This window comes from Somniosus microcephalus, chromosome 3 (assembly GCF_052327205.1).
Source record: "Somniosus microcephalus isolate GS21.2 chromosome 3, FLI_Smic_1.0, whole genome shotgun sequence".
NCBI classification, from domain to species: Eukaryota; Metazoa; Chordata; class Chondrichthyes; order Squaliformes; family Somniosidae; genus Somniosus; species Somniosus microcephalus.
Genome location: NC_140989.1, coordinates 36,832,780 through 36,855,695, shown reverse-complemented (window position 1 = coordinate 36,855,695; position 22,916 = coordinate 36,832,780).

Below are 22,916 nucleotides of genomic sequence, written 5' to 3'. Positions count from 1 at the left end.
TGGGACGTGAATGGATCCGAAGACTACAATTGGATTGGCATTCCATTCTGGCACTAACTGTGACTGACAAAAAAGATGATGACGTCGCACCTGGACGTCTGTCACAAATTCTATCTGACGCGGAAGAGGTGTTCCAACAAGGACTTGGGACTCTAAAAGGAGTAAAGGCAACCATAAAGATTGAAGATAACGCAACCCCAAAATTTTTCAAGGCCAGACCGGTGCCATATGCGATACGCCCAGCTGTGGAAGCTGAACTGGAGAATCTGGAGCGTTCGGGGGTGCTGTCTAAGGTGGACTGGAGCGAGTGGGCCACACCCATCGTTCCTGTAATGAAGAAAGCATTGAGCAGCATGCCTGGGGAGCCAAGGAAGGTTCACATCTGTGGGGACTTCAAGGTGACTGTGAACCCAGTCCTGCACACAGTACATTATCCGCTTCCGCGGATAGAAGATATTTTCGCCTCACTATCTGGAGGGAAACGTTTTACAAAGATTGACCTGGCTCAAGCGTATCTACAAATGGAGGTGGAAGAAGCATCTAGGAAATACCTCACGATAAACACTCACAAAGGCCTTTACCAGTACAATCGACTGGTATTTGGGGTAGCATCGGCCCCGGCTATGTGGCAGAGGGCAATGGAACAGGTCCTGCAAGGGATCCCGGGGACCCAGTGTTATTTGGACGACATCCTGGTTACGGGCGAAAATGACAATGAACACCTTGCCAACCTGGAACAGGTGCTCACGAGATTGCAGGAATATGGGCTACGAGTCAACCGTCCCAAATGCGAGTTCTTCAGGAGACAAATCTCGTATTGTGGCCACATGATTGATGAGGAAGGGTTGCATAAGTCGCCGGACAAGATTGAGGCTGTAGTCAAGGCTCCAGCACCAGAAAATGTGTCGCAATTGAGGTCGTTCCTCGGGTTGGTGAACTACTACCATAAGTTCTTGCCGAATTTATCTACAATTCTGCACCCACTGAACGCCCTTCTTCAAACTGGTGTAACATGGAAATGGAGTGATGAGTGTAAGCATGCCTTTCAGGAATGTAAATGCCAAATCACTTCAAAAGAAGTATTGGCCCACTACAACCCAACACTACCGATTCGGTTGGCATGTAATGCGTCACCTTACGGCATTGGAGCGGTGCTGTCACACAAATTCCGTGACGGTTCAGAGAGGCCAATAGCCTTTGCATCGCGCTCGCTAACCTCAGCCGAGCGTAACTACGCCCAGATTTACAGGGAGGCCCTCAGCCTGGTGTGGGGGGTGAAGAAGTTCAATCACTATCTGCACGGGCAGAAATTCACCCTACTGACTGATCATCAACCCCTGGTCTCAATTGTTAACCCAAAGAAGGGCGTTCCGGTGATGACGGCGCAATGGCTGCAAAGATGGTCACTTTTTCTATGGGCACATCAGTATGACATAGAGTACAAAGGTACGAAACAACATGGAAACGCTGATGGGCTGTCGCGCCTACCGTTGCCTACGGCGGAAGAAGCACCTGCAGTGGACCCTGTGGAGATATTCCATGCGACCATAGTCGAATGTTTACCTGTTACAAACGCAAGTATTGAGAAGGAAACCCGAAATGACCCGACACTCTCTCGGGTCTATGATTTGACGGTGAAGGGATGGCCAGCATATAGCGACTCACTGTTGCCAGCATTCTCGCCAAGGAGGGAACAGCTGTCAGTGTGCCGGGGAACCTTGATGTGTGGATCCCGAGTGGTAATTCCACCCAAGTTGAGAGATAGAGTACTCAATGAGCTTCACGAGGGTCATCTGGGAGAGGTAAAAATGAAGAGCCTAGCCAGGGCGTTTGTGTGGTGGCCGGGAAGCGATAAAGAAATCGAGGATATGACCAAGAGATGCACAGGATGCCAGAAGGTCCAAAACGCTCCACCACAGGCCCCGCTACAGCCATGGGAGTGGCCCTCATCTCCATGGCAACGGGTACACATTGATTTCGCTGGTCCATTTATGGACTCAATGTTTCTAATCGCTGTGGCCAGAGGTCATTAAAATGTCCTCCACCACCACGGAGAAAACTATTGCAGTCCTAAGGACCATCTTCGCCAGGAATGGGTTGCCAGAACAGATCTGTTCCGACAATGGCCCACAGTTTGTATCTGAGGATTTCCGGAGGTTCCTGAAGAATAATGGGGTGAAACATTACACATCTGCCCCATATCATCCAGCCACAAATGGATTGGCTGAGAGGTTTGTTCAGACCTTTAAAAAGGCAATAAAGGCAATGTATAATGACGACATACCACTGCAACACAAGGTGGATAACTTCCTGTTTGCTTACCGGAATGCGACACATGCAGTAACCAACCAAACTCCAGCCGTACTGTTTTTCAACCGGAGACTAAGATGTCGCTTGGATTTGCTCAAACCAAACATAAGACGAGATGTTGAGGATAAGCAGTTCCAGCACATAAATGAGAAGCCAACCAGGAGCTTCAAGATAGGGCAACCAGTCTTGGCCCGCGACTACCGAACAGAAAAATGGCAGCCAGGCACGATATGCACACAGCAGGGACCACTAATGTACACAGTGGACGTTGGAGAGAGCATCGTGAGACGCCATGCTGACCAGATTCTAGAGTCACAGGAACAAGCCAAACCTGTACCACAAGCATGTGCACCTGGTAATGAGCCCGAAGTACAGATTGCGTCTACCTCAGAAGCAGGGGTATGGGAAGCTGACGAACCAACCAATGACAATGAGCCAGAATTGACTCCACCGCCAGAACAGGATACTCGAGAAAGGCGCTATCCTTTCCGGATCAGGAGCCTCCTCAAAGACTGAACTTATAAATGACTATTTCAGTTGATGTATATATTACTGAGAAAATTGTAATTGTAATTAGTTATTATTTAGTTGTTAAATGAATGTTATGTACTGTTTATCTAAAAGGGGAGGAATTGTTGTGTATGTACCTTTAAGGGAATAGCTGGTCTTAGACTGCAGTACCGGCAGTGACCACCCCTGTATAAAAGGCCCTAGCAGGCTTCTGTAGTTTCAGTTTCAAGCTGCCTCTTGTTAGTAAAGTACCTGTTAAACTGTTCTCCCGAAGTCCGTGTATTATTGAGGCGCGGACTTTACAATTTACACTGCCTACAATGCCGCCTATCGTTGTGTCATCGGCAAATTTGTATATGTGACTTTCTATGCCATCATCTAAATTGTTAATAAAAACTGTGAATAGTAGAGGCTCCAACACAGATCCCTGCGGGACACCAATAGTCACATCCTGCCAATTTGAGTACCTACCCGTTATCCCTACTACTCTGTCTCCTGCCGCTCAGCCAATTTCCTAACCAGGTCAATAATTTGCCTTCAATTTCATGGGCTTCTACCTTATTTAACAGTTTCTTATGTGAGACTTTAACAAATGCCTTCTGGAAGTCCATATAAATAACATCCATAGACATTCCCCTGTCCACTACTTTAGTCACCTCTTCAAAAAAATTCAATCAGGTTTGCCAGGCATGACTTACCTTTCACAAATCCATGCTGGCTCTCTGATCAACTGAAAAATTTCGAGGTGTTCAGTCACTCTATCCTTAATTATAGACTAGTAATATCCCGACAACAGATGTTAGGCTAACTGGTCTATAATTCCCTGGTTTCCCTCTCTCGCCATTCTTAAATAGCAGAGTGACGTGCAATTTTCCAATTTAAAGGGACAGTTCTTGAATCGAGAGAACTTTGGAAGATTATAGTTAGGGGATTTGAAATGTGCTCACCTACTTCCTTTAAAACCCTGGGATGGAAACCATCTGGTCCTGGGGATTTGTCACCCTTTAGTGCCATTATTTTCTTCATTACTGTTATTTTACTTATATTAATTTTATTGAGTCCCTGTCCCTGATTCAATATTAGTTTCCTTGGGATTTCCAGCATGCTGTCGTCTTCTACTGTAAGTACTGATGCAAAGTAATTATTCAACATGTCCACCATTCCCTTAATATTATTGACAATATCACAGATATTAGTTTTTAAGGGGCCAACATTGTTCCTGAATAACCTCTTTTTCCTAATATATTTGTAAAAATTCTTTGGGGTCGATTTTATCTCAGGTGCAGGGAATTGGCAGGTTCCCCGAATTTAGTGATTCCGACACAATTATAAATGGGTCTGTGAGATTGATGCAAATTTAACACAATTGGCCAATTGATTTCCAGCATGTGGGAAGCCTTGGCAATTGAGTATTTCCAGTCAGAAAGTCGCAGAATATGACGTCATCATTGCTGCTTCCTCTGCAGGCTTCCAACCTTCAACATTAAGATGGCACAGGAGCCTGCAGGAGGAACGGCCAGTGGGAGGGCCAGATCTGCACCCAAATTTGATGAGGCTTCACTACAGGCATTACTGGATGGTGCTAGGGCCCACAGGGAGGTCCTCTTCCCTTCTTCAGGGAGGAAGAGGCCTCCCAGCCAGACCAAGGCTTTGTGGCTAGAGGTGGCAGGTCAAGTCTACTCCTTGGGGCTTACACGAAGAACGTGGTTGCAGTGCAGGAAAAGATTCCATGACCACCTTCGCACTGGAAAAGTAAGTACTGTATGATGTTTCCATCACCCTCGATCTGATCCCCATTGCCTTTCCTCACTAGCACTCCGCTTTAGCAATCTCTTCCTGCACATCCCACTAGACACTCACATCCATGCACCCTTACCCATTCCCTCTCTCTCTCTATGCTCACATTCACAGAACTATGCCACCATGCAGCCCTCACACTCCCTCTCACTCTGATGCTTTGAACACAACTGACAACACACAGGAAGGGCCCTTGGTATTGCAACCTCACTCCATCTTTGTCTCCTTCTAAGTATCTATGCTATGCAATCTCTGCACTCACTCCTTCATTCTCACTCAACCTCCACTTGTCTCCCTCATTGCAGGAAAAGAGAGCTCACAACAGGAGAGAGCGAGCCAGGACAGGAGGAGGGCCGCCCTCATTAGCCCAGCTCAACCCCTGGGAGGAAGGCATCCTGGAGATTGCCGGGGCTGACCAAGATGTGGACATTGGGGAAGGACAGGCAGGAGCAACCCCGCAAGCTGGTGACAGAATAGTTTTCCATCTCTCTCATTGGCATTGCATGAGTCGCTGATAATGATTCTGAAGCTACATCATATGGACTTATGATCATCTGCAAAATGCAATGTGCATGTAACCTTGGCATCACATCTCTAACTTTTTCCTTGACTCCCCCACAGGACCATCGAGAGCCCCCATGCCCACTCTGCAGGAGGAAGAGCCTGAGCAGCCAGACTCCTCAGAGAAATCTGCAAACTCTGAGGGCTCATCGTCAGCAGAAATAAGTGCACCCAGCAGCAGCGCAGACACTCACACCTCGGTGGGACCTTTGGGACATAGAGTAGAGTTGTCACCTGGTGTATCACAGTTCACAAGTGAGCATCAGCAGATTGTGGAGACAGGGACAGCAGTGGAGAGTCCTCGTCGGAGGGTGCAGGACTCTGCCAGCTCGGCTCAGCTGCATGTGGACCCTCTGCCTCTGGGTCCAACCGTAAGATCAGAGGTGATGGAACTCCATGCACAGATGCAGGAGTCTCTGGCAGGTTTTGTCTCCAGGGTCGTTGCACGTGTGGAGCGAATGGAGGAGTCCATAGCGAACATGAGCAGAGCCTTTGTGGAGTCAGTGGCGCATGAACGCATCAACACGGAAAGGATGGCTACCTACGTGGAAATGATTGCTGCCTCCGTGGTAAGGCTGGCTACGGTAGAGGAGAGGAGGGCTACGGCCATGGAGGTTAGGTGCCAGGGTATGGAAAACATGGTGAGTGTTCAGAATAGAATGACATCTCTTGAGGAGCGATGGGCATCTATTGAACAGAGAAACCAGACCTTCATGGAAGTCCTTCTGAGTAGGACTGCCATTGTAGATATGGGTCCCCATGGCCCCCCTGATGTGCAGCAAGCTGCTCTCAAGCCACTTGCAGGCACTGAGGGGGACCTGACCCATGAGAGGGAGGTTGGTGGCAGACCTCAAGGAAGTGGGGGCTCCTCTCCAAGCGCTCACACTTCCATGCCACTGCAGAGCCCTCGGTCAGAGCCCCGTTCCAGTCCACACCCAACGGAGATAGAGGTCTCAACCCCTGCACAGCTGCAGGAGCAGCAGACTGCTGGCGAGCCCTCACAGGCTCGCCATCCCAGAGGACGCCCACCAAAGGCATCGAGACAGGAGCAGCAGGAAAGTGAGCAAGGGGCCTCCACATCTGCTGAAGCCACAGGGGAACCACTACGTAGGAGCACGCGTAAGAGGAAAATAAAGCACTAATAGTCACAAGGGTAGTCACTTGGGTGAAATGCTGTGTGTTTTGTAAAAATGCCATCAGTTGTGTGTTTTTCATAAAAATTCTGATGGCAACTTCTGCAGTTGCGGCGTGTGTCATTTCGCAAATGGGGCTGGAGGTCCTGTAATGCCAAGAGGGGAAGGAAAAAAAGGCCTCCCATGCTTCTGGTAGATGCCTCAGTTGAGGAAGTGCTGAGTGAGGGTGGCGAGAGGGGTCTCGCAGGAGGTCACACTGGAGAAGTGTGTGAGGCTCCAACCTTCCACAGGTGTGGTTAAGCCTGGTAAAAGTTGCCCCAGACCTGAGACAACAAAGTCCTGCCACCTGCAAATGATGACTGGTCAAATATCCTCTTTAATGTTGGACCTGCAGCTGATAGCTGGTGGCAGCACGGTGGTGTTAAGTCTGTGTGTTCTAGTTGTATTTAAGATTAATTACTGACACAGACTACAAGAATAACGTTTCAACAGGTCTTTACTAGTTGGAGGTCAGGGCTATACTAACAGCAATATCACTACACAGTACTTATATACCGGTGGTCACCACCGGTATTACGTATACAGCAGCCAGAGAAAGTAGTACATCTCTTAATGTGGAACAGGCTTAAGTTCTCTTAAGGTGGAACAGGTTACATACACCACAATCCTCCCTTTTTAGCTTAACAGTCACATCCCCATTTAACATAACATAATAACATATATACATATATAACTTCAGGTATAAACAGTTCAAAGGTTCAGTCTCTCAGCAGGCCTTCTGATTCGGGTTGGATAACGCCTTTCAGTGGTCTCTGATTCTTGTTGCTGAGGTGACTCCTCTAGTTGGTTTCCTATGCATTGGACGTCATCATCAGGTACATTCCCTGCCGAGGTAGATGCTTCAGGTTCATTAACGTCTTCCACAGTTGTCTCTGTCGCAACCATGGGTTCGACCCTTGCTCTCGATTCTACCAGTTGATCCGCATGACGCCTTATCACATTGTTACCAATATCTACTGTGTACATCAGAGGTCCTCGTCTGGCCCGAATTGTTCCGGACTGCCATTTTTCGTTTCCATAGTCCCTTGCCAACACTGGTTGTCCTACGTCGAAACTTCGAGTGGTCTTGTTATTAATATGCCGGAACTGTTTGTTTTCCACTTCCCTCCGCACATTTGGTTTTAACAAGTCCAACCTGGACCGCAACCTCCTGTTATAAAACATCATGGCAGGACTTTGGTTAGTTACTGCATGAGCGGCGTTTCGATATGCCATTAGGAAATTGTCCACCTTGTGTTGTAGCGGAATCTGATCATCGTTCATGGCCTTTATTGCCTTTTTGAATGTTTGGACAAATCTCTCGGCCAACCCGTTTGTCGCCGGATGATATGGGGCAGAGGTATAATGTTTCACCCCATTCTTCTTTAAGAATTTTTGGAATTCTTCCGACACGAACTGTGGTCCGTTGTCCGAACATATCTGTTCTGGCAATCCGTTCCTTGCGAATATTGTTCTTAACACCGCAATTGTCTTTTCTGAAGTAGTGGTATTCATCTTGATCACGTCTGGCCATTTGAAATGTGCGTCCACCGCAATTAGGAACATGGAGTCCATGAATGGACCAGCAAAGTCAATATGTACGCGTTGCCATGGGGCTGAAGGCCATTCCCATGGGTGTAGTGGTGCGATCGGAGGTGCATTTTGCACTTTTTGGCACCCAGCGCAGCTTTTCGTCAACTCCTCTATCTGTTGGTCAATACCCGGCCACCATACATAAGCCCCAGCAAGACTTTTCATCTTAACTCCGCCCAGATGACCTTCATGCAGTTCCTTTAGAACTCTTTCCCTTAACTTGGGAGGAATAATCACTCTTGTCCCGTACATCAAAGTACCATGGCAGACGGACAGCTGGTCTCGCCTTGCCGAGAATGCCGGTAACAGAGGATCACCATGTGTTGGCCATCCCTTCACTGTCACCTCGTAGACTCGGGACAATGTCGGGTCGTTCCTGGTTTCTCTTTCAATACTTGCATTGGTGACTGGTAAACACTCGATGATGGTCGAATGAAATAACTCAACAGGGTCAACTTTCATCGTCTCTTCTTCTTCAGGTAGTGGCAGGTGCGACAGCCCATCAGCATTGCCATGCTGCTTTGTACCTTTGAATTCTATTTGATATTGATGTGCCCCTAGGAAAAGGGACCATCTCTGGAGTCTCTGTGCTGTCATCACCGAAACACCCTTCTTAGGGTTAAAAATGGATACCAACGGCTGATGGTCTGTCAGAAGTGTGAATTTTTGGCCCTGCAGGTAATGATTAAACTTCTTCACTCCCCATACAAGGCTGAGAGCCTCCCTATCGATCTGCGCAATGTTGCGCTCAGCGGAGGTCAATGATCTGGATGCAAACGCGACTGGCCTTTCCGTGCCATTTGGCAACTTGTGTGAGAGTACTGCCCCAATACCATATGGAGAAGCATCACAAGCCAACCGAATAGGCAGTGTCGGGTTGAAGTGAGCCAACACTTCCTCTGAGGTGATCAATTCTTTGCTTTTGCGAAATGCCTTCTTACAGTTTTCGCTCCATTCCCATGGTACCCCCTTCTGTAAAAGAGCGTTCAGCGGGTGCAGTACCGTGGATAGATTCGGTAGAAACTTATGGTAATAGTTAATCAATCCTAGAAACGACCTCAACTGAGAGACATTATCCGGAGCGGGAGCCTTTACAACTGCCTCTATCTTGTCAGGAGACTTATGAAGCCCCTCCCGGTCAATGACATGACCACAGTACGAGATCCGCTTCTGAAAGAACTCACATTTCTGCCGATTAACTCGAAGTCCATACTCTTTCAGTCTGTTGAGCACCAGTTCCAAGTTTGCGAGGTGTTCTTCATCACCATCTGCTGTAATCAGAATATCGTCCAGGTAACATTGTGTGCCTGGAATTCCCTGTAATACCTGCTCCATGGCCCTCTGCCAAATTGCTGGAGCCGATGCCACTCCAAAAACCAGCCTATTATACCGGTACAAACCTCTATGCGTGTTGATCGTGAGGTACTGGCGTGACTCTTCTTCAACCTCCATCTGCAAGTACGCCTGCGCCAGGTCTATCTTGGTGAAGTGTTTCCCGCCAGACAACGAAGCAAAAATATCCTCAATCCGCGGAAGCGGATACTGCACCGTGTGAAGCACCGGATTAACGGCGATCTTGAAGTCTCCACAGATGCGAACCTTCCCTGGTTCTCCTGGCTTGCTGCTCGAAGGACGTTTCATAATGGGAACAATGGGCGTAGCCCACTCACTCCAACCTACCTTAGACAGTACACCTGAACGCTCTAGCGCTTCCAGTTCCGCTTCTACAGCAGGTCGTATTGCACAGGGTACCGGTCTGGCTTTGAAAAATTTTGGGTGTGCATGTTCATCAATCTTGATGTTTGCCGTAATTCCTCTCAGTGTTCCCAGTCCCTGCTGGAACACCTCTTTAGCATCATCCAATATTCTGGACAATCGTTTAGGTTTGACATCTGTTTCCCCGGAATCTACCGTTAGTGCCTTTAAGGAGTGCCAGTCCATATTCATTTTCCTAATCCACTCCCATCCCAGTAGTGGTGGACCTCCTTCAGGTAGCACATATAAGTCCATTACTTGGCTTTCTTTGCCCTTGTGGACCACTTTTACCTCTATCTTTCCGATGGGGTACACTCTTTGTCCCGTGTATGTTTTCAATATAATCTCCGTATCCCGTAGGGGAATATGTTGGAATAACCTTTTGTAATCTTTCTTATTCATGACCGTCAATGCTGATCCAGTGTCCAATTCCATCTTTACTTGGACTCCTGCTATCTGAAGAGTGACCCAAATTGTCTGGAGATCTGCATCCTTACCAACGTTGTGTACTCTTAAGCTACCCAGTTCATTACTGCTGGCGTCTGAATCTGACTTCTGTTCGTTCGAACTGTTCTTTGTCACCTTGTGTACCTTTATGTATTTTCCTTGCGGTGACTTTTTGTTGCTGGTCTTCTTTCCTGACCGGCATACTTTAGCTATGTGGCCAAGCCTGCCACACGTTCTGCATTCTTGGTTTTTAAACCAACACTGGTTCTGATCGTGCGTTGTCTTTCCACAATGATAACATTTTACAGTACTCAAAACCAATTTATTTGTACTGAGTTCCGGTGACCGTAGCTGCATTACTGCCGTGCCTCTCGCTGCGGCTTCGTGTGATGCTGCCATTGTGACCGCTTTCTCAAACGTCAGCTCATTCTCCTCGAGCAGTCACTTTTGTGTATCTTCTTTTAATAATCCACACACAAATTTATCTCTTAGCGCATCTGTTAGTCCCGTTCCAAACTGACAGTACTTTGCTAGCTTACGCAATTCCATTAAATATTCAGCATTGCTTTCATCTTTCAGCTGCTTTCTGCTGTAAAATTTAAATCGTTCCGCTAGCATCAGCGGCGTGGGGTTTAGATGATTTCTCAGGACAGTAACAATCTCCTCGAACGTCTTCTCCGCCGGTTCATCTGGTGATAAAAGGTGTTTCAATTGCCCGTATGTCTTCGCACCCATTAAGTTTAATAAAGTTAGTGCTTTCTCATCATCTGGGATTTTATTTGCTTTACAATAATTTTGTATGCGTTCTATATACGTGGCCCAATCTTCGATGTCGCTATCAAAGGTATTAATGTTCCCATGTTTAGGCATCGTTGCAATTTTTTTTTTTTTTTTTTTTTAGCGATTTCCCTTTTTTCCAAGATGGCGGCTTCCCGCTCTTGTCTTCGTCCTCCGCCTACAAAATGGTGGTTTCCCGCGCTTGGCGGTCTTTCCCGTGCTCGCCTTCTTCACCCGCTGGCTGCAATGGCGTTTGGCGTGCCGCTGCTGCTCCCCTTTCCCAGCGGTTAGTAACTCCCCCGACGCTGTCTCCGCTTCACCGCGGCTCCCTCGGGCATTCGCGCTTCCCCGATGTCACGCCTCGCAGCCCTTCTTGTAGCCCGGTTATTAGCACCGGCTGCGTTCACCTTCACCGCGGCTCTCGCGCCTTCAGTCGCCCCAGACGCTGCGCCTTTTTGGCCCGAATGCGGCCCGGCCCTTATCACCAGCCGCGATCGATGTCCCCGCGCTGCGCCTTTTGGCCCGAATGCGGCCCGGCCCTTATCTCCGGTCGCGATCGATCTCACCACCCTTATTCCTCCGTCTTCCCTCCCCGTCTGTACAGCCAACGTGGCCGACTTTCTGCTCGCGTCGCTGACCGGCTTACCCACCACCGAGGTAGAAGGAAGATAGCTGACTGCCGCTGATGGAGGCTTCGAGTTCAGGATATCTTCTGCACTCCGGGTTCTCGATGCCTGCCACGCGACGTGTCTTCCAGCAGGGTGATGAGGGTGGATGCCTCTCTTCGACGCCCGTTCTGTGGACGAAGCCGCCGTGGATATAAACTGCCGCAGGGTAAGAATCGGACTCGTCGCCACTGTTAAGTCTGTGTGTTCTAGTTGTATTTAAGATTAATTACTGACACAGACTACAAGAATAACGTTTCAACAGGTCTTTACTAGTTGGAGGTCAGGGCTATACTAACAGCAATATCACTACACAGTACTTATATACCGGTGGTCACCACCGGTATTACGTATACAGCAGCCAGAGAAAGTAGTACATCTCTTAAGGTGGAACAGGCTTAAGTTCTCTTAAGGTGGAACAGGTTACATACACCACAGGTGGCATAGTGGTTAGCACTGTTGCCTCACAGCGCCAGGGACCCGGGTACGAATCCGGCCTCGGGTGACTGTCTGTGTGGAGTTTGCACATTCTCCCTGTGTTTGCGTGGGTTTCCTCCGGGTGCTCCGGTTTCCTCCCACAGTCCAAAGATGTGCGGGTTAGGATGATTGGCTATGATAAATTGACCCTTAGTGTTAGGGGGATTAAATACGTGGGGTTACGGGGATAGGGTGGGATATGTGTTGGTGTAGGGGTTACGGGGATCGGGTGGGATATGTGTCGGTGCAGGCTCGATGGGCCGAAATGGCCTCTATCTGCACTGTGGGGTTTCTGTTATTCTGTGATAGTCAGCAAGCCAATAGTGTTCACGCCAGGTTTCACAGGCGTGATCCCCACCAGGCGCGTTTTACGTGGGAAAAGCGTTAAACAGGCAAGGGCCTGTTAAAATGGGATTATAAAGGCCAATCAGTGCTGTTTAAGGGCCCTAAAGACCATTCCCGCCTGTTGCAGGCGGGACTGATTCGGGTCAATCAGACACACCGAGGTTAAAATGGCGTGGAGGCGGGAAGCAGGCGGGGGGGGCGGGGGTCGCGATCCCCAGGTTTTGCGATTTTTAACCCCCCGCACGCCTAAAAGCCTGGCTCACGGCCCAATGTAAATCGAGCCCTTTGTGTTGATTTTGATATCCCTTGCAAGTTTCTTTTCAGACTCTCTTTTTGTAGCTTTTACGATCTGTTTTGTGTTCTTTGCTGTTCTTTGTATCTTTCCCATTCGCCAGGATCTGTGCTATTTTTTGCATTTTTATGTGCTTTTTCTTTTCGTTCTATGCTGTCCCTTACCTCTTTAGTCATCCATGGCTGGTTTTTTTTTGGCAAGTGGAGCTCTTGCTCCTCAGGGGTATAAACTGGTTCTGTATCACGTTAAATTCTTTTTTGAACATCTCCCACTGTCGTTTTACCCATTATTAAATTTGCCCAGTTTACTGTGGACAGTTTCTGTCTCATCCCGCTGAAGTTGGCCTTACCCAAATCTAGAATCATAGTAGCTGTTTCGCATTTCTCCCTTTCCAACACTACGTTGAACTCGATCATGTTGTGATTGCCATTGGCTAATTGTTCACACACCATTAGGCTATTAACTATATCTGGCTCATTACTCATTACTAAATCTAATTTAATCCCCTTGTTGCTTCTAGGACATAGTCATAACGGCACAGTAGGAGGCCATTCGGCTCATTGAGTCCGTGCCGGTTCTCTGTAGAGTAATCCAGTCAGTCCCATTCCCCCGCTCTGTCCCCGTAGCCCTGCAAGTTTATTTCCCTCAAGTGCCTATCCATTCTCCCCTTGAAAACATTGAGAGGGCTAAATTCGGTTGATTTGCGCCTCCCTTTAGCGCCCTCTTAGGTATCATCGCCGTGTGCAGCGCCCCGCTCGCGCCCCGGCTGTAATATTGGGCCAGAAATTCCAGGCCAGAAGCGTGAGTACGGTCGGGTTACTCACGCATCTGGCCGTTGGAAATGCCGGCGTTCAGCAGGAACAGCGCATGCGGGGAACGCCAGCATTTCCAGACCCGAGGTCTATTCACAGCGCGTGCGACTGCACAGGCAGCGCTTGCGCAGTGAACTTTGTAGATTTCACTGATGGATTCAGTGAGGGTAAGCCCCTAGAACTTACACTTGAAAAAAGCAAGTGTAAAGTTGTTCATTGGCTGGGGAAGGAGATATATTTTATGGAGGAGCTTATGAAATGCAATATTTAGGTTTGGGAAAGGGAGGGAAGTTATTTTAAGAAATTTTAAGAAAGTTTTAAACTTTAATTTTTTTTTTTTAAACGGATTTTCAGAACGGTAGGTAGAAGGAGCAATTGTGGCTGTGTGAATGGAATGTGAGAATGAGTTATGTATGTATGTCCACATATATTCCTTTACGTATATGTATGTATGTTTTATATTCCTTTACTAATGTGTATGAATGTATATTTTTAATTATGATTTTCCAATAAGTTACTTTCTCTGAAAGTCATAATTAAATAATACATTCATACACATAAGTAAAGGAATATATACATAACACGCAAAGGAATATATACAGACATACATACTTTCAGAAGCTCCACGATAAGAAATATCTTCCTCCGCAGCCTCTGGAGCAACTGTACCCATGCTTTTTTCATGTGTAAGTTGTAATGACTGGACCTCACTGAAAGCATTAATGAAAGCGGCGAATTATACTGCGCACGCGCTGCCTGTGCAGTCGCACGCGTTCTGCCTCTGAACCCCTTCGTTCAGAGGACAGGAAATGCCGGTTTTCCCCACATGCACTGTGCATGCTGAAAACCGGCATTTCATCCGGCCAGATGCGTAAGTACCCCGACCATACTAGCGCATTTGGAAGGGAATTACTGGGCCAACATTTTACATGCCAATAAAATAAAAAATTTAACAATTGCACGACTTGCCCCCTCGCATCTGCGACTGAGGGTCCAAGGAGGTGCATTGCGCAAGAGGTCATCATCGTACGTATCCTCACACTGTTCCCTTTGGGGAACTGTATGAAGTGGTGGAAGGATTTATGGCCGTGATTAACGCTCATTCCGTGACCGTAACCATCTTTGAACCAGCCATTAGGGTGGTTAGTCCTATGGCGGGAGGGTTTCACGGGCTCCCACAACCCATCTGAGGGGGCGGGCCACCAACACCCATGGACGCAAGTATCCCGCTGGATGTCCACCCAGAATTTAAAGTTGGAGCTCCGACTCCACTTGCCGGGACTGTCTGGAGTGGGGTTCAAAACCCTACTCCTTCTGGCCCAGCAGCGGGGATGCTTACTGCTACGCAAAAGGCCCACTCCGCACAAAAGGTGACACCCATACGTTTCCTGCGCCTTTTCCCTCCCCGTGACTGGAGCCCTATGCTGCCATTTCACGTTGCTAATCGGATTGGGCCTTTGTCATAGCGGTAGGATCCCCGCCGCTGGGCCAGATCAGGGTAGGGTTTCGAACCCCGCTCCAGACAGTCCCGGCAAGTGGAGTCGGAGCTCCGGCTCTAAATTCTGGGTTGACATCCAGTGGGATATTTGCGTCCGTGGGTGTGGGTGGCCCCCCCTCCTCCCCCTCCTTCTATAGCTTGTGGGAGCCCGTAAAACCCTCCCGCCATAGGACTAACCGCCCTAATGGCTGGTTCAAAGATGGTTACGGTCACGGAATGAGCGTTAATCACGGCCATAAATCATTCCACCACTTCATACAGTTCCCCAAAGGGAACAGTGTGAAGACACGTATGACGACGACATTGCTAAATAAATAAATGGAATTTTAAAAATTCTTTTAGGGTTTTTAAAAGTCTTTAAATTGCTTTAATTCTCTTTAAAACTACTTCAGATTACTCAAAATAATGTAAACTTTTTAAAAAGTTTATAAAAGTTACCAAAATCTTCAAAAAACTTCCAAAAACCTATTTAAACTGCTGCTTTGCATGTAGAAATGCTTAGCAGCTTGACAGAAACATTGGGGCCGTGTCCAGTGAAACTGAGACCTCAAGGGGCGTGTCTCACTTACACTGCACGCTCCTGGCCTCGCGCTGGCTGCACTCCTGGGCGGCGTGACGTCATACGCTGCCCGGGACTCTTCTTTTTCATTCACCAAGTCCAGGCGTCCCTGGAGCTGATCGTCAGTAGCGCGGGGTAAGTGTAAATACGGGGCTTGCACGCGCTGCAAGCCCCGTTCTGGAATTTCTGGGCCATCGGGTGGCGCCCCCTGACTTACCGCCGGACACTATGTCCGCTGGGGTCAGGGGGACCACCTGCGGCCGGGGCGGCGCTAGTTAAAGGGGAGGTGGCGGGAGGCCATTTTGGTTGCTGGCCGCCTGCCAGCACCTGGCCCCGTTGCTGCCCCCGGCCCCCGTGAAGCCCCCCCACGGGGTGCCGGCTGCTCTCCGTGAACCCAGCACTCCTCTTGAGTGCCGGGCTCGTTTGCCAACACTCCCGATCCCTGGTGGCCCAGTGGGCGCCGGGACGCGCTGCGCCTGGCCCCCTCCCCTTTAATAAGGGGAGAAAGGTCTGCAGTACCACGGCACGTAGTGCCGCAATATTGGCTCGCAACGCCCCCAGTAGCGCCCCTCCTCCCTCTCGGGGCTCTACCTGGGAAAATTGGCCGCGGGGTCGCTAACTTTTTCGTGGTGCTACAATTACCCAATTTTTACCCCTGAGTGTCTCCGCTTCTACCACTTCCATCGGCAGCGAATTCCAGGCCGTCACCACTCGCTGCATAAAAAAGTTTTCCCTCACATCCCCCCTGTATCTCTTGCCCAAAACCTTAAATCTGTGTCCCCTAGTCCTTGTACCAGCAACTAGTGGGAACAGCCTTTCCCCTATCCAAACCCATCATAATCTTGTACACCTCTATCAGATCACCCCTCAACCTCCTTTGCTCTAATGAAAACAAATCCAGCTCCTTCAACCTGTCCTTGTAGCTAAGATCCCCCATCCCCGGAACCATTCTGGTAAATCTCCTCTGCACCCTCTCAAGTGCCTTCACATCCTTCCTAAAGTGTGGTGACCAGAACAGGATGCAATACTCCAGTTGTGGTCTAACCAGCGCTTTATAAAGGGTCAGCATAACTTCTCTACTTTTGCACTCAATACCTCTATTTATGAAGCCCAAGATCCTGTATGCTTTGCTAACCACTCTCTCAATATGTCCTGCCACCTTCAGGGACCTATGCACATTAAATCCCAGGTCCCTCTGTCCCTGCACACTCTTTAAAACTGTGCCATTAAGTGTATATTGTCTCTCCCTGTTCCGACTGCCAAAATGCATCACCTCGCACTTCCATCTGTCACTTGTCTGCCCATTCTGCTAGCCTTTCTATGTCCTACTGCAGTCGATTGGTATCATCCTCACTGTTTGCCGTACCCCCAAGGGGAACGGTAGTGTAGTGGTAATGTCACTGGGCTAATAATCCAGAGGCTTGGACTAATGATCCAGAGTGTGAGTTCAAATCCCACCATGGCAGCTGGGGAATTTAAATTCAGCTGAATAAAAAGCTAGTATCTGTAACCATGAAACTATCAGATTGTTGTAAAAGCCCATCTGGTTCATTTTAGGGAAGGAAATTTGCTGGCCTGGTCTGGCCTGGCCTATATGTGACTCCAGACCCACAGACTCTTAACTGCCCTCTGAAATGGCCTAGCAAGTGACTCAGTTGTAACTAACCGCTTCATAACAAAATAATACTGACGGACCAGCCAGCATCGACCGGACACGGCAACAGCACACCCAACCCAGTCAACCCTGCAAAGTCCTCCTCAGCAACATCTGGGACTTGTGCCAAAATTGAGAGAGCTGTCCCACAGATTAGTCAAGCAACAGCCTGACATAGTCATACTCACAGAATCATACCTTTCAGCCAATGTCCCAAACTCCTCCATCACCATCCCTGGGTATGTCCTGTCCCACCGGGGTGGTGGCACAGTGGTATACAGTCAGGAAGGAGTGGCCCTGGGAGTCCTCAACATTGACTCGGGACCCCATGAAGTCTCATGGCTTCAGGTAAGGAAACCGCCTGCCGATTACCACCTACCGCCCTCCCTCAGCTGATGAATCAGTACTCCTCCATGTTGAACACCACTTGGAAGAAGAACTGAGAGTAGCAAGGGCACAGAATGTACTCTGGGTGGGGGACTTCAATGTCCATCACCAAGAGTGGCTTGGTAGCTCCACTACTGACTGAGCTGGCTGAGTCCTGAAGGACATAACTGCCAGTCTGGGCCTGCGACAAGTGGTGAGAGAACCAACACGAGGGAAAAACCTACTTGACCTCGTCCTCACCAATCTACCTTTCGCAGATGCATCTATCCATGATAGTACTGTGGAGACGAAGTCCCATCTTCACACTGAAGGCACCCTCCATCATGCTGTATGGCACTACCACTGTGCTAAATGGGATAGATTCAGAACAGATCTAGCAGCTCAAAACCGGGCATCCATGAGGCGCTGTGGGCCATCAGCAGCAACAGAATTGTATTCCAATACAATCTGTAACCTCATGGTCCTGGCATATCCCTCACTCTACCATTACCATCAAGCCAGGGGACCAACCCTGGTACAAAAAGGAGCGTAGAAGAGCATGTAAGGAGCAGCACCAGGCGTACCTAAAAATGAGGTGCCAACCTGGGGAAGCTGCAACACAGGACTACATGCATGCTAAAAAGCAGAAGCAGCTAAGCGATCCCACAATCAACGGATCAGATCAAAGCTCTGCAGTCCTGCCATAACCAGTCGTGAATGGCAGTGGACCATTAAACAACTAACGGGAGGAGGAGGCTCCATGAATATTCCCATCCTCAATGGTGGTGGAGCCCAGCACGTGAGTGCAAAAGACAAGGCTGAAGCGTTTGCAACCATCTTCAGCCAGAAGTATCGAGTGAATGATCCATATCAGCCTCCAGAGGTCCCCACCATCACAGAAGCCAGTCTTCAGCCAATTCGATTCACTCCGCTTGATATCAAGAAACGGCTGAGTGCACTGGATACAGCAAAGGCTGTGGACCCCGACAACATCCCGGCTATCGTGCTGAAGACTTGTGCTTCAGAACTAGCCGTGTCTCTAGCCAAGCTGTTCCAGTATAGCTACAACACTGGCATTTATCCGACAATGTGGAAAACTGCCCAGGTATATCCTGTCCACAAAAACAGGACAAATCCAACCCAGCCAATTACCGCCCCATCAGTCTACTCTCAATCATCAGCAAAGTGATGGAAGGTGTCATCGACAGTGCTATCAAGCGGCACTTACCAAAAACCTGCTCACTGATGCCCAGTTTGGGTTCCACCAAGACCACTCGACTCTTGACCTCATTACAGCCTTGGTCCAAACGTGGACAAAGGAGCTGAATTCCAGAGGTGAGGTGAGAGTGACTGCCCTTGACATCAAGGCAGCATTTGACCAAGTGGCTTCAAGGAGCCCTAGTAAAACTGAAGTCAATGGGAATCGGGGGGAAAACTCGCCACTGGCTGGAGTCATACCAACACAAAGGAAGATGGTTGTGGTCTTTGAAGGTCAATTATCACAGCCCCAGGACATCGCTGCAGGAGCCCCTCAGGGCAGTGTCCTAGGCCCAACCATCTTCAGCTGCTGCATCAATGACTTTCCCTCCAACATAAGGTCAGAAATGGGGATGTTCGCTGATGACTGCACAGTGTTCAACGCTATTCACAACTTCTCAGATAATGAAGCAGTCCATGCCCGCATGCAACAAGACCTGGACGACGTTCAGGCTTGGGCTGATAAGTGGCAGGTAACATTCGTGCCACAGAAGTGCCAGGCAATGACTATCTCCAACAAGCGAGAGTCTAACCACCTCCCCTTGACATTCAATGGCATTATCATCGCCAAAACCCCCACCATCAACATCCTGGGGGGGTCACCATTGACCAGAAACTTAACTGGACCAGCCACATAAATACTGTGGCAACAAGAGCAGGCCAGAGGCTAGGTATTTTGCTGCGAGTGTCTCACCTCCTGACTCCCCAAAGCCTTTCCACCATCTACAAGGCACAAGTAAGGAGTCTGATGGAATACTCTCCACTTGCCTGGATGAGTGCAGTTCCTACAACACTCAAGAAGCTCGACACCATCCAGGACAAAGCAACCCGCTTGATTGGCACCCCATCCACCACCTTGAACATTCACTCCCTCCACCACCAGCGTACCGTGGCTACAGTGTGTACCATCTACAAGATGCACTGCAGCAACTCCCAAACCCGTGGCCTCTTCCACATAGAAGGACAAGGGCAGCAGACGCATGGGAACACCACCACCTCCAAGTTCCCCTCCAAATCGCGCACCATCCTGACTTAGAAATATATTGCCAATCCTTCATCATCGCTGGGACAAAATCCTGGAACTCCCTACCTAACAGCACTGTGGGAGTACCTTCACCACACAGACTGCAGCGGTTCAAGAAGGCTGCTCACCACCACCTTCTCGAGGGCAATTAGGGATGGGCATTAAATGCTGGCCTTGCCAGCAACGCCCACATCCCAAAAACGAATTTTTAAAAAAGTTTGGTGTCATCGGTAAATTTAGAAATTCCACTCTGTATTCCAATATCCAGGTCATTTATATGTATATTAGAAAAAGCAGTGGTCCCAGCACTGACCCTTGGGGAACACCACTGCCTACCATCCTCCAGTCTGAAAAACAGCCATTTACCACAACTCTCTTATCCAAGCTGCCACTGACCCACCTATTCCATGAGCCTCAATTTTGTTAACTAGCCTTCTATGTGGTACTTTGTCAATCCATGTAGACAACATCCATTGCATTCCCTTCATCAATCCTCCCTGTTACTTCATCAAAAAATTCAATTAGGTTAGTCAAACACGATCAAATCCGTGTTGGCTCTTCTTAATGCCCATTAATTTTTTCCTTGATTATTGTTTCTAAAACTTTACCCACCACTGATGTTAAACTGACCGGCCTGCAGTTACTAGGATTGTCATTGCACCCTTTCTTGAACAATGGTGTCACAATTGCCACTTTCCAATCCTCAGGCATCTCCCCCGCATCTAGGGAAGATTGGAAAATTATGGCAAGCCCTTTTGCTATCTCCTCCCCTAATTCCCTTAGCAACCTGGGATGCAAGCCATCTGGACCAGGCGACTTATCCACTTTAAGCATACCCAGTCTTTCGAGTACATCCTCTCTATCAATTTTCAACCCTTCCATTGCTTCTACCTTTTCCACTTCTACCGATATTTTGTCAGCATCCACTCCACTCCTACATGCTGGTGCCCATCCCCCTGCCAAGCTAGTTTAAACCCTCCCCAACGGCACTAGCAAACCTCCCCGCGAGAATATTGGTCCCGGCTCTGTTGAGGTGTAACCCGTCCGGCTTGAACAGGTCCCACCTTCCCCAGAAATGGTCCTAATGCCTCAGGAATCTAAAGCCCACCCTCCTGCACCATCTCTGCAGCCACACATTTATCTGTTCTATCCTCCTATTCCTGTACTCATTAGCACGTGGCACCAGGAGTAATCCGGAGATTACTACCTTTGAGGTCTTGCTTTTTAATCTCTTTCCTAGCTCCCTATAGTCTGCCTGCAGGACCTCATCCCTCTTTCTGCCAATGTCGTTGGTACCGATATGGACAACGACCTCTGGCTGTTCACCCTCCCCCCTCAGAGTGTCCTGCAGCTGTTCCGTGACATTCTTGACCCTGGCACCAGGGAGGCAACATACCATCCTAGAGTCATGTCTGCGTCCACAGAACACCTATCTGTTCCCCTAACCAATGAATCCCCATCACTATTGCTCTTCCACTCTTCTTCCTCCCCCCCTGTGCAGCTGAGCCACCCGTGGTTCCGTGGCATTGGCTCTGGCTGCTCTTCCCAGATGAGCCATCACCCCCAACAGTTTCTAGAACTGTGAACTGGTTAGCGAGCAAGATGCACACTGGGGATTCCTGCCCTACTTGCCTGGTCCTCCTTCTCTGTCTGGTGGTCACCCATTCCCTCTCTGCCTACACATTATGAGGTTGCGGGGTGACCACTTCTAGAAACGGGCTTTCGAAGTATTTCTTTGACATATTGTTGTAGAAGTCTATCCTGGACTCTCATAAGAAATTCACTACCTTTCTGACAGGTCTGTTTATCCCAATCTATATGAAAGTTAAAATCACCCATTAAAACCACTCTGCCTTTACTACATGCTTGTTTAATCTCTGCACTTATACAATCTAGCACTTCACAGCTGCTACCAGAGGGCCTATACACAACTCCTACTACAGTCTTAAATCCTTTCCTATTTCTTAATTCAACCCATAAAGTCTCCACTGCCTGCTTACCTCTCGTTATATCCTCTCGTATCATTGAAGTGATTTCATCCTTAATCATTAAGGCTACTTCTAACCCTCTGCCATTTTCCCTATCTTTTCTGTCAACCTTATAACCTGGTATATATAGTTCCCAGTCCTGACCGTCTTGCAGCCATGTCTTAGTAATGGCTACCATGTCATACCCTCCAATTTGAATTTGAGCCTGCAGTTCATTTAATTTGTTCCTTATACTCCATGGGCTTGATTTTGCCAGGCCCGAGGAGGTGGGATTGGAGGCGTGTGAGGTGCTAAAATTGCAAAAAATGGCGTGTAGGCTCCATCCCGCCTCCGAGCAATTTTCCCAGAATCGGGGCTTCAGGCCCCATTTCCATCCTGCCTCCAAAAGGTGGGTGATGCGCTATCAATTACTCATAAAAGACGGAGAGTTAGGAGAGTAACTAAAAGGCTTTTATTAGCAAAGAACAGAGCATGCCTCTCGTGGTTGACTGGTTTCCAAGAAGGCAGGGGGCTGCAGAGCAGTCACTTTTATACCTGGGCATGTGGGTGGAGCCAGTGGCGGAGCCAGCCAAGGCATGCATAGATACAACAGTGTGCAACAACAACAACAACGGTGAACAACAATAACAGTGGTTTACCACATTCACCCCTTGTTTAAAATTGAGTCCGGCGGGGTGAAGTGTACTAAAGGTTCGTGTAAGTAAGTCTATCAGGTGGCCTTGTATGCCGTCCTGATCGTCGTGGTGGCGGCGGTGATGGTGCAGCATCCAACGTTGAATCTGGCTGGGTGGTCAATGACGGGTCCTGGGGCTGCGGCATGCCGTCTACAGGGGTTGGGTTGTGGGTAGTGGTGGGTGGCACTGGTAGTGTTTCCGGGGCACCCGAAGGTGCGAGGTCTCGTATGGAGACTGTGTCCTCCCGCCCGTCCGGGTACGCCACGTAAGCATACTGGGGGTTGGCGTGGAGGAGGCTCACCCTCTCGACCAGGGGGTCCATTTTATGGGACCTCACGTGCTTCCGCAGTAGGACGGGTCCTGGAGACGTCAGCCATGTCGGT